The sequence below is a fragment of the Gopherus flavomarginatus genome, chromosome 23 (genome assembly GCF_025201925.1).
Source record: "Gopherus flavomarginatus isolate rGopFla2 chromosome 23, rGopFla2.mat.asm, whole genome shotgun sequence".
Lineage (NCBI taxonomy): Eukaryota > Metazoa > Chordata > Testudines > Testudinidae > Gopherus > Gopherus flavomarginatus.
The window spans coordinates 4,242,061-4,253,959 of NC_066639.1; the positions used below are offsets into that span (position 1 = coordinate 4,242,061).

The 11,899-nt window shown below is 48.4% G+C and overlaps 3 non-coding genes across 3 annotated transcripts; 2 read left to right on the plus strand and 1 right to left on the minus strand.

Annotated features, from left to right (window-relative positions):
* Nucleotides 1–3,994: 3,994 nt before the first annotated feature.
* Nucleotides 3,995–4,068, plus strand: TRNAT-AGU (transfer RNA threonine (anticodon AGU)). Its single transcript has one exon. It is a non-coding gene; the product is annotated as a tRNA-Thr (tRNA).
* Nucleotides 4,069–6,451: 2,383 nt separating this feature from the next.
* TRNAV-AAC (transfer RNA valine (anticodon AAC)) lies at nucleotides 6,452–6,524 on the minus strand. The gene has a single exon. It is a non-coding gene; the product is annotated as a tRNA-Val (tRNA).
* A 5,303-nt stretch (nucleotides 6,525–11,827) lies between these two features.
* TRNAC-ACA (transfer RNA cysteine (anticodon ACA)) lies at nucleotides 11,828–11,899 on the plus strand. Its single transcript has one exon. It is a non-coding gene; the product is annotated as a tRNA-Cys (tRNA).

Below are 11,899 nucleotides of genomic sequence, written 5' to 3' on the forward strand. Positions count from 1 at the left end.
CCTGCCCCTGGCCAGGCCCTTTGGAGGTTTGAGCTACTCCCTGTGGTAACCCCACTCAAGGAGCGTTCGTTCTAGGCAGCAAGCTGGCTAGACAGGAAAACTTCAGATGCTGCTCCCAATGCTACACTCAGTGTTTCAGAAATAAGACGACTTTATGGCCAGAAGAGACCATTAGAGCAGCTAATCTGACCCCCTGCATATCACAGGCCTCCTACATGTCACAATAGCTACTTTTGGGGGAAAGGCATCTAGTCTTCATTGAATGACATCAGGGAATGAGAATCCACCACTTTCCTTGGTAGCTTGTTCCTGTGGTGAATCATCCTCGCTGTTGACTATTTGGGGCTTAGTTGTAACATGAATTTGTCTCTTTTCATCTTCCAATCATTGGGTCTTGTTATGTCTTTCTCTGCTCGATTAAAGAGCCCTTTAACACCCAATCTTTTTTCTCCATTAAGGCACTTCAACACTTCAGTGAAGTCACCTTTCAATCTTCTTTTGATAAGCTAAACAGGTGGAGCTGTTTCAATAGCTCACTAGAAGGCATTTTTCTCCAGTCCTCAGAATATTTTGGTGGCTTTTTGCTGCCCTAGCTCCAGTTTCACAACATCTTTTTCAAATGAGGGCACCAAAACTGGAGACAGTATTCCAATATCAGTCTCACTGATGCCGTGTCACCTCCTGTGATGTTATTGACATAATCTGTAACTTTATAGATCACCATTGTGACCACTGTTCTATATTTGCAGCCAATATGATAGAAAGATTGTCGTGAAAGGGGTCTATGGAGAGATTCTGATTGGCTAATTATAATTATGCTATCTCTAGATGTGTATCATTTTTATATTTGATGTTATGAATATTTGCTGTATGCTGTCTGTATTCAAACTTGTGCTATGCTTCCAAGGAACACCCCAGCCAGACAAGTTGGTGTCAGTTCTGCCTAGTCTGCTTGATGGCCCATTAAGGACCATCAGCTCTACTATCAACCCATTGAGATAAGGTAGATACGCTTTGTGGCTCAGTAAGGTATGCAGGGACCTGCCTATGGACAAAACTCAAATGTTTTTCTATGCCACGTGCTGGATAGAGTGTCCTTGGGACAAAGAAAGCAAAGACCATATGGCAAGAGACTGATGCCTCGTCTCCATCTTGTCTTCAATCCTGCTTCGTACCTCTGAAGGGACTTTGCTACAAACTCAAGTTCTAAACAAAGGATTGAATGACCCATCCCAGCTGTGGATGGACTCCAGAGACTTGATTTGAACCTGCAGTTTATTCCATCACTGCTACAAGCCTGAACCAAGAACTTTGCCATTACTGTATGTGAAGGGTTAAAATTCATGTGCATTTTATATAACAACCTGGTCTATGGATTGTGCCAGCTCTTTTCCAGACCCAAAGTCCAGAGTATGATCAAGGGACCAGAAACCTAGCAAATAGTGACCAGCTAAAAGAAAGCTGGGTAAACAGAAAGACTTGCTTGCTAAGATAGACTTGGTCAGCAAATTGCCAGGTGTTGGAGCTAAGAACTAAAGAATTGTGTCTTATTCAGAGTTGCAGATTGAACAAAGAATCCCTGTTCCTATTGTGTCAGTCCCTTCTGTAGGGAGACGTTCTTCCCACAGATCCAAGCTTGAGTTTATGAAAAGTTGGCAGATGTCGGTATAAGATATGGCATCCTTCCACCTCCCTTTCCAGGGACCAATGCCTTGCCTTAAGACACACAGAAAACAATCTTTATTGCCATATACTTTCACTGTTTCTTTGCTTTAACCCCTAGGAATGTACCTGGAGGACAATCAAAGGAGTTGCTCCTTTCCTATGGACCTCAAATCAGAATTCAGCATAGATATGTAAGCAGAGTCAGGATAAGCTCTACACTGACATCTGGTGGAAAGAATTTCAGAGAGTGTATTTGCATAGGCACGCCTACTCTATCCCATACTGCCAAGCTGTGGGACTGCTTGGTGACAAATTGCTCATCCTCAGTTGGGTGGTACTTGCTAGACAAGGGACATGGGTTCTAAAACCCAGAGAATTAAGTGAGGTTGGGGACTGAGATTTGTGGTTGGTGGTGCAGTCTTCTTGTTGAGCCAGAAGCACCAGTTGCACCTTCTTCTTTCTCCACTTTGGAATGTCAGAGTTGATTTTTTTATTCCCTTAAGAATCTAAATTTTGGTTACTGAGCTGAATGCATTTTGGGCTAATGGTGCATTAGCACTGGGACTCCCCCACTAAGAGCTGAGATCACTAAGAGTTGAAATCACAAAAGAGCTGAAATGACTGAGCTGAGAGCACTGAGTACTGTGCTAACTAGTGGGGGAGCCTGAAGATATGCTGTGGATCAGAGCAGCTGGTGGAGTGGAGCAGTTGCGGGGATGGCGGGAGCGGATCATGGGACAGCTGGTGGCAGCAGAGCGGAGTAGCTGTGGGATGGGTGGAGCGGCCCACAGAGTGAGCAGAGCCGAGCAGTTTTGCAGAGCAGCTCATGGAGCAGAGCAGCTGGTGGAGCGGAGCAGTTCCTGAGGACGGCTGGAGGAGCAGAATGGAGCAGCTGGTAAAGAGGAGCAGTTCGTGAAGAAGGCGGAGGCAGAACCCATGGAGAGGCAGGGCAGTTGGCCCCGGACCACGTAAGGTGCCCCTTTCTACCCAGGCTGGGGGGAGGGACCTCTTCAGATAGACTCTTGAACTCTGGGGTGGCATTGACCAGAGACTTTTGGGTTGTTGGACTTTGGGGTGATTGGACTTAAAACCCTAAGCGGAAAAAGGACAGTGCCAAACATACTTGGAGGTGGGTTTTTGTTTATGGTTTGTGTTATAACCCTGTTTGTGGTGTTTCTCCAATGGGATGCCGCATTGATTCCTTCCTTTATTAAAAAAGATTTTGCTACACTCAGACTCCGTGCTTATGAGAGGGGAAGTATTGCCTCCTAGAGGCGCCCAGGGGGGTGTGGTATGTAAGTGTCCCAGGTCACTGGGTGGGGGCTCGAGCCGGTTATGCATTGTGTTACTGAAACGGAACCCCTGGATACTGAACCCGGCCCTTGTTGCTGCCAACTCAGAGGGGCAGAAGGGTTACAGATATTTTATACTAATAACATTTTATCAAAGTATTAATGAAATGTTAACTTGCTAACTTGAGGCCATGGGTGGAGACATTATGTAACCTGTTAACCTTTGGCTACTGTGCTTATCATGTCTTGCTACAAAACCTATCCCAGAGTTTGGAACTCCCTACCCCATCACTTTCCCCCACCCATGAAAAATCTATATATTCTATTGTAATCAATTAACAGTGTCTCTGAGCCTAATAAGCAAGGTGACACTCTGCCAGTGCGGTGTGTAATAAACTCCTATTCTTGCCCTCTACACGGTGGAGATTTATGTCCTTCACAGACACCTGCTGAATAAAGAGGAGATTCAGCATCCAGCTTGGCTGAATGTGTCTTCTCTCCCCACAGCTTGGTGATCTTCTGAGGAAATGGAGAAGACTGCCTTTGCCTAGCTGTACATCGCTTGCAAAAGAAACAAGTCTTTTTGGTGGCAAGTGTTGAAAGGAGCCATTAGGCAAATGTGGAGACAGGAAAAATGTCCCCCAACTCAACTGGCGTCTGTGGATGCTGAAGTCACAACACAAAGTGCTAAACAGTATATGAGCACAGGCTGGTGTCAGAAGAGTCTCTACCAAAGCCTTTACTACCAGCAGGGGCCTCTCTGTGCACAGAACTCCTGGTAGTGTGATGGCAGCAGGCAGTGGAGAACTCTATTTTGGCATCTCTTTGTCAGTAAACATCTACAGAGGCTGTTTAAAGGTCTCTAGATAGTGATCTTTGGGAAGAGCTGGCTGAAGTGTCTTCCTAGTAACCAGGAGATCCTGGCTTGGCCTGCCAGTTCTTCCTTGCAAGTCTTGAGGGGAATGTCTGTAGTTTGGAATTTGCAGGTGTTGTCCTGGACCATCAAATGGAACAGTTGCAAGCATGTTTACAAGGCAGGCACCATGGCTTAGCTGGCTAAAGCACCTGTCTAGTAAACAGGAGATCCTGGGTTCAACTCCCACTGGTGCCTTGCTCTATGGCTTTTGTCTCCTCTGCTCACATTTTCCTGTGTCTTTCTAGGAAACAGAAGAGACCTCCCTTGGTATCCAAGTCATTGCTTGCTAAGGATAAGGCTTCTTTGGAGAGAAACATTGGAAAGAATCAAATCACAAGCCTGGAGTTGATGAAAAGGCTGCTGTGACTGGCATTAGCATGGTGGTTGCTTTGACTGCAATTGCTGCAACATAAAAGCCTGCACCACACGTCCTTGTGATTCGCTGGGGATGTCCACACACAGATGTCATGTCGTCTTCCTTTTGATTGTCACTGATGAAAAATGGAGCAGTTGGGAGAAAAGTCCCAGAGGCACTTGCCAGGTAAAGTGGAGGTTAGAGATGCAGCACCCAGTGGTGCCTTGCCAAATGTGTCCACTCCTCCCACTTTTTGGTCAATCTTTTGAGGAAGCAGAGAAGACTGCCTCTGCCTTGCAATGCAAATGCTTGTAAAAGAAATCGGTCATTTTTTCTGACAAGTGTTGGAAGGAGGCACCTAAGAAACGTGGAGACAAGGAAAAGGTCATCATAACTCAACTCGCATCCATGGCTCTTGAGGCCATAACGCAGAGCACTGAGCGACCACAGCTGGGGACAGAAGGGGCTTTTTCAAAGGCATTTTCCACTAGCAGGGTCTTCTCTGCGCACAGAATTCTTGATAGTTTGATGTCTGCAGGCCCCAGAGATCACTATTTTGGCATCTTTCTCTCTGTCTCAGTGAGCATCCGCTGTGGTTGTTGAAAGTCTGTGATGGGATCTTCGGGATGCAACCTGAACAGTGGGACCCCTGAGCCCTTTGTCCCACCACCTGGACTCCCTCTCACACATGTGATGCTGAGACAAGCTGTGAATCTCTGGCAGATATTGCACTTACACAGACATCCGTAGGTAGGGACACAGCCAACTGAATTACATGAATGCTTCTGCAGCCACTCATAGCACTAATGATAGAGAGTCGCCCACCCACAGCTCTGCAGCCTTGCACCCCTGGATCATACCATCTTGCCTTAATCAGAAGCCTGATCAGTGTGAGTTTGTTACGCAGGGTCCACCCCTCCCTCCCTGTGAATAGTACATGAACCAGCCTTGTAATGGAGCTGAGATTTCCCAAGAACTTCAAGCAAAATACACCAGTTTAAGTATAGCATAAAACAGATTTATTAACTGCAGAAAGATGGAGTTTTAAGGATTATAAGTGGTAGGAATAAAAGATCAAAGTAAGTTACCATGGAAATTAAAGATAAATTCACAATCTAAACTTTACACCTGATTACACTAGTCTGTAGTTAGGTTATGCACACAGGAAGGCTTAATGCTCGAGCTGCTGCACATGCTGGGCAGGCTTAAGGCTGGGCTCCCATGGCAGGAGAGAAGAAGAAGACTCGGCCCCTGGAGGGGCAGGCTGGGGCTTCCTGGATCCCATTTGCTCACAACCAAGGCCCTGCCCCCACTCCCAAGTCGTCCATGGTGCCTCCAGGTCGGCCAGAATGGAGCAGCGGTTTTCACTGCACTATGTCCACTTATGGCTTACAGGCAACTCCCAGACTCACCACAGCCCACCATCTCAGCCAGAAAGGAGCCCACTCAGCCTCACCACTGCTGCTTTTCCTTCCCCCCAGAACCCCGCTTCTCCTGGGCTGCAAGGAGCCATCCCTGGGATGCCAACAGGCAGCCACAGGGGTCTATCTCCCAGCAGCCAACCGCACCTCCATGGGTTCAGCCCTCAGAAAGGCAGGTGGGAGTTTCCTGGATCCCAGTTGCTCACAGCCAGCCCAGCCTCCACCTCTAGAACCATCAGTCATCCCCCCAGGTTGGCCATAAAGGAGCAGCCATTCTCCGCTTGGACTCAGCTTTGCTTGTTTTCCTTTCACCCAGAACCCCCCTTCTTCTCCAGGGCTGCAAGTAGCCATCCCTGGGAAGCCAAGAGGCAGGCATAGGATTCTGCCTCCCAGCAGCCAACCACACCTCCCCAGGCTTTGCAGAATGAATGATGGTGCTCTACTAACCCCACTTAGCCACAATGATGTGCTTAGTTTCTGCCCTGCCTTTCTCAGCTTGACTTTCCTCTTTTGCCCCATTCCTGCCTCACTTCCTCCTTTGGCATGTCACGCAAAGGAGGCCAGCAGGAAGAGCCGGCGTCCACCAGCCAATCTCCAAGGGCAGAGGAGGCCAAGCCACAAGTATCTGAAAAGTAACATGCCTCACTTCTCTAGGTTCTCCAGCTTGACACCAAGGTGCTTTCTCCACTGCTGTCAGCACCTTCTGTCATGCAGGCGTTGGAGTTATCCCAGGGACAGGCCAGTGGCAGAAGGAGGAGCGCCTTCCTGAACAGGAAGGGGATCTGGGAAAAGGAAACCAGCATGTTTCTGCCTGGCTTTGAACCAGGGACCTTTTGCATGTTAGGCAAATGTGATAACCACTACACTACAGAAACTCCACCTGCTTGGTTGTTGCTCACCCTGCCACAGACCAATGGACAAACCTAGAGAAAGTGGTGGCAGCCCTTCGATAGGTCAGCTGGCAGAGCAGAGGACTGGAGCCAGCACTCAGGAAGTTGTCCTTACCTCGCCCGTGTGACTCCAGCTTGAGGGAGAGCTTCTTTTTCTTCCCCTTGCTGACAAAGAGCAAGAGAATAATGAAAGGTCAGGTGGGCCAACTCGGTGCAGAAGCCCATGCTGTCTTTTCCTCCTGCATAGCCTGAAATGAGGGACTCGTGGCAGTTAAAGGCCCTGCTGCACTCTCAGAAAACATCCCACCCCTGCACAAAGGGGGATAGAATAGCCTGTTAGTCTAGCACGCTCCCAACTGAACTACTTCAGCAGCTGCTAGGTTTCTTTTTGGCCTATTTCTTTTCTGTCTGGGATGTTGTTGTCAGCTGCGGCACAGAAAAAGAACGTCGTTGCGAGTGACCCATGAAGACAGGATTCACTTTTGCCTTCTTTGTACGGCTTTACTTGCTTCCTCACCCTATTCCTGCCTTAGTTCCTGTGTTACCTGAAGGCGACGGGGGCCCAGCAGTATGAGGAGGAAGTTGGGCAGGTAGACTCTGGTGGAAAAAGTCCTGCCACCACTTGCCACCCCACTCTCTTCTCCCAGCTTCACATATTGCCCACCATGGACTTGGTGCCCAGCAGCGCAACGGAAGGCAGCAGACAGACTCAACCTCACCTTGAAGCTCCAGCTCATTCAACCACATCTTCAGTCGCTGATGGCCAATGAGAGAGCGACATCACTTGCTATTTTAGCGCTTGAAAATGCCATTGGCCAATCTTTGGATCTCTTTAATGCTGTGCTTCAGTTCATGATTGCAAGGTGAGAGAAGCGACCTTTCAACTAAAGGCCTGGGGTTAACATACTAACGCTGTCTCCTACTATAACACTATTTAATACTGGCCAGCCCTGTGCTGGTGACAGTTCCATTTCTAGATGTTAGTACGTTTCAGTTACCGTTAAAATTAAAAAGTTTCTATATGCTTAAAGAAAATGCATTTGTTTTATTTGCTTATATATGGCATGAATAAATACAGGTTTACAGAACCTAGCCTGCAAATTTAGCATCTTATATGACAGAGAAAATCATGCATCGAAATTGTACATCGAAATCATGTACTGAGATACAAATGCAATGAAAAATTTTAACATATTGGGGGGGGACACCGAAGACACGTCTTGCTTGGGGTGCCACTTGGTCTAGGGCAGACCCTGTCAGGGAGAACAGGAGTTAGTGTCACATGTCTATTTTCAGGCTGTAATCTGTGGGCACCCTGTTCTGCGGGAGGGATCGCGGTAGCACAGACTCAGGGCTGGAAAAGACCCCTGATTGAGGGGGTAGCTACATGGTTTACAGCGCTCTGATGTCTCAGACAATGTGTCTCTCCCAAAGACTCGGATCTGCATCCCCAGAAGGCTCCTGCGCTACCTCCGCTCCTTTCACCTTCTACAGCAAGGAGCAGCAGCAAGGGTCAGGGACTACGTGGATGGCAGAGGCTTCAGGAGCCCAGAGTGTTTGCCTGTCTGGACATTTTGGCTGAGACCTCAGGGACACATTGTGAGGCAGAATCCCAGGCATCTGTATGAAAGGAGCATAAGGACTTAAGAGCAGCCAGACTGGGTCAGACTGGGTCCATCTCACCCAGTGTCCTGTCTTCCCATAGTGGCCAAAGCCAGGTGCCCCAAAGGGAATGAACAGAACAGGTAATCATCAAGTGATCTATCCCCTGTCACCCGCTCCTAGCAAACAGAGACTAGGGACACCTTCCCTGCCCATCCTGGCTCAGAGCATGTCCTCCATGAATCGATTTAGCTCTTTTTTTGAACCCTGTTATAGTCTTGACCTTCACAACATCCTCTGGCAAGCAGTTCTGCAGGTTGACTGTGCATTGTGTGAAAAAATACTTCCTTTTGTTTGTTTTAAACATGCTGCCTATTAATTTCATTTGGTGACCCCCAGTTCTTGTGTTATGAGAAGGAATAAGTAACACTTCCTTATTTACTTTCTCCACACCAGCCATGATTTTATAGACCTTTATCATATCCCCCCTTAGTCATCTTTTCTCCAAGCCAAAAAGTCCCAGTCTTATTATTCTCTTCCCATATGGCAAACACTCCATTCCCGTTTCTGAACCTTTTCCAATTGCAATACATCTTTTTAAAGATGGGGTGACCATATCTGCAAGCAGCATTCAAGATGTGGGCGTACCATGGATTTATACAGTGGCAATAAGATTTTCTCTCTCCCAACATTCTGTTTGCTTTTTGCCTGCTGCTGCACATTGAGTATATGTTTGCAGACAACTATCCACAGTGACTCCAAGATCTCTCACTTGAGTTGCAACAGCTATTTTACATCCCATCGTTTTATATGTAGAGTTGGGATTATGTTTGCCAATGTGCATCGCTTTGCATTTATCAGCATTGAATTTCATCTGCCATTTTGTTGCCTTTTCACCCAGTTTTGTGAAATCTCTTTTTAGCTCCTCACAGGCTGCTTCGCACCTAACTATCCTCTGTAGTTTTGAATCATCTGCAAATTTAGTCACCTCGTTGTTTAGCAGATTGTTTATCAATATGTTGAATAGTCCCAGTACAGACACCACTAGTTACCTGTTTGCTTCCTGAAAACTGATCATTTAGTCCTAGCCTTTGTTTTCCAGGTTTTAACCAGCTATTGATCCATGTGAGGACCTTCCAGAGGTGAAAGTAAGCCGTTCTGGTCCGGTATGGGGTACTGGCAAGAGTGGGTACGCTGTGCCAGCCCGGGCCGGCTTCCCCAGGCTCGTGATTTAAAGGGCCCAGGGCTCCCTGCAGAGGCCAGAGCCCCAGGCCCTTTAAATCGCCACCTGAGCCCCCTTGCCAGAGCCCCGGGGAGCAAATCACTGCCATGGAAGCTGCTCTTTCCTCCGCTATGAACACAGAGCAGGGGCGGTGGGAGCTTCCTTACAGTGGGGAGGGGGCACCGTTGTCTGAACTGTGGCACTCCCATGACACCCCTTCCTCAAGGACCCACACTCACACCACCCCTCCCCTCAAGGCCACACCCACAGAACGCCTCTTCCCCCCACCAAGACTCCACCCTTCCCCTCACTCCATCATTTGTCCTAACAGCCGGTAAAGAGTGATGGGGCCATGGCCCTCTAAACCCCCTGTTCCAGCACCCCTGACAGAGCTAAGCAGGCCGCAGTGTGCATGTGTGACAGAGGCTGCTGTGCTGAGCTGAGCCGAGCCAGTGAGGGAAACGGGGTCTGATGTTGGGGCTGTCCCCGTCCCCCTGCCTCAGGACTGGTTCCTTGTAGCAGCTGTCTGAACTTAGAGACAGCGTGCCAACACACTCTTCTCTAACACACACACACACTCTCTACCCCACCAGGCACATTGCAGTGGAAAAGCAGCTGGCAATCTAGTAGGATTCCCATGGAACAATGGGATAGAGAAACCTGCATCATGTGATGCTGTACCAGCCCAGGAGGCATTGCAAACCCTTCCCAAAGCACCTGCAGCCAGTTGCACAGCTACCCACAGTGCCCTGCTCTCTGTGGCCATCCAAGAGTCTAGCCTGGATGTGCTCTGGTGACACAAGGGGCATAGTGTGGCCATGCAACAGCTGTTTAATTAAAACACCTTAAAGCCACATTACCCACTAGTGAAGACATAGCTTGAAAGTGAGACAAGGCTCAGCTTTGTTGAAATGTAGAGAACAAGAACTTTCTCCACAGTGGGCAGGATTTGAACCTGTGCAGGGAAACCCCAAAGGATTTCTAACTCATTGTTTTAACCACGCAGCCACAACTACTTGTTTGACATATGTCTCTCACTACACTCCAGTTCTGTTCTCTCTGAGTGATCAATTCCAGTTGTTTCCTCAGACCAGCTTCTACAACACACACACTGCTGTGCCATTGTGTAAGTGTGTCCTTGCCTGAACTGAAAGAATTCCTGCTCATTTCCCTTCTGGTTGGAGCATGAAGAGAGTGTGTTTGTGATTAATGACGTTCCAGTAGATTGTTGTCCATTTCCTGCTTTGATCATTCAGACAGTTCCTTTACCATCATATCCCCAGCACATCAGGGATTGCAATAGCAGGGGGCAGGTTTTCTCTGGGGCACTGAGATTTGTCAGGGGGTTGGTGGCTCCTTTCTTTCCTCACCCTGGAATAAACTCAGCTTTTTATTCCATCCTTGATGTTTCAAGGAATAACAAGAGATGACCGAGGAAAGAGGTGGACAGGGTGGGTCTCAGGGGAGGGGCAGAGAGGTGCAAGTGGTGGGCATGGCTGGTCTTAGGGGAGGGGGCAGAAAGGTTTGGACAGGGTGAGTCTCAGGGGAAGGGCAGAGAGGTGGGAGCAGCAGGTAGACCTTGGGGTAGGGGGTGGAGAGGCATAAGGAGGTCTTTGGGGAGGAGAGGAGCAAGCAAAAGGTGGACCAGCAGGCCTCAGCCAAAGAGGAAGAGCAAGGGTGGGAAGTAGCCAAATAGGAGTGAGGGCAGAGCACAGGTGGGGCCTCAGAGGGAGGAGAATGAGTCAAGGGGGTGGAGTGGGCAGGGCCACCCAGAGGATTCATGGGGCCTGGGGCAAAACAATTTTGGGGGCGCCTGTCATAAAAAAATGTTGCAATACTCTAGAATACTATATTCATATATGGGCTCTTCAGGACCTGGGGCAAATTGCCCCACTTGCCCCCCCTCTGGGTGGTCCTGCCCCCAGACTCTCCTCGTAAGTCCCCTGCCCCCTAATCATTTTTGTTGCCCTCCCCTAGACTCTCTCCAATTTGTTTCTGTAGTTGGAGGGCGAAAACTGGATACAATGCTCCAGATGTGGCCTCACCAGTGCCAAATAGAGGGGAATAATCACTTCCCTCCATCTGCTGGCAATGCTCCTACTCATCCAACCCAATATGACCAGTTACCCATATTGAATGCAGACCCAGCAATATTTGATAATTGGTTACTGTCCATTCAGGAGGTTCTTTCCTACCTATTCATAAAGAATGAAGATGCTCTAAGCAGAGGAGAGAGAGCTGTCCCGTCCGTGTAGTTAATCCATCTCCCCGAGAGGTGGTAGCTATGTCACTGGGGGAAGCTATGTGGGTGGGTGTGCAAGCTGTGGTGTCTCCATGTATCTATAAGTTTAATCAAACCCCATTTTTAAAAGCACTGTGGTCTGGGAAGAGAACAGGAGACATCTGAGGCAGGGCCTGTCCTTCAAAATCTTTAAGATTACTGACTTACCTCTATAGCAATCATGGGGGTGTAGCTCAGTGGTAGAGTGTTTGACTACAGGTCAGAAAGTCCTTGGTTCAAACCCAAGTGCCCCCT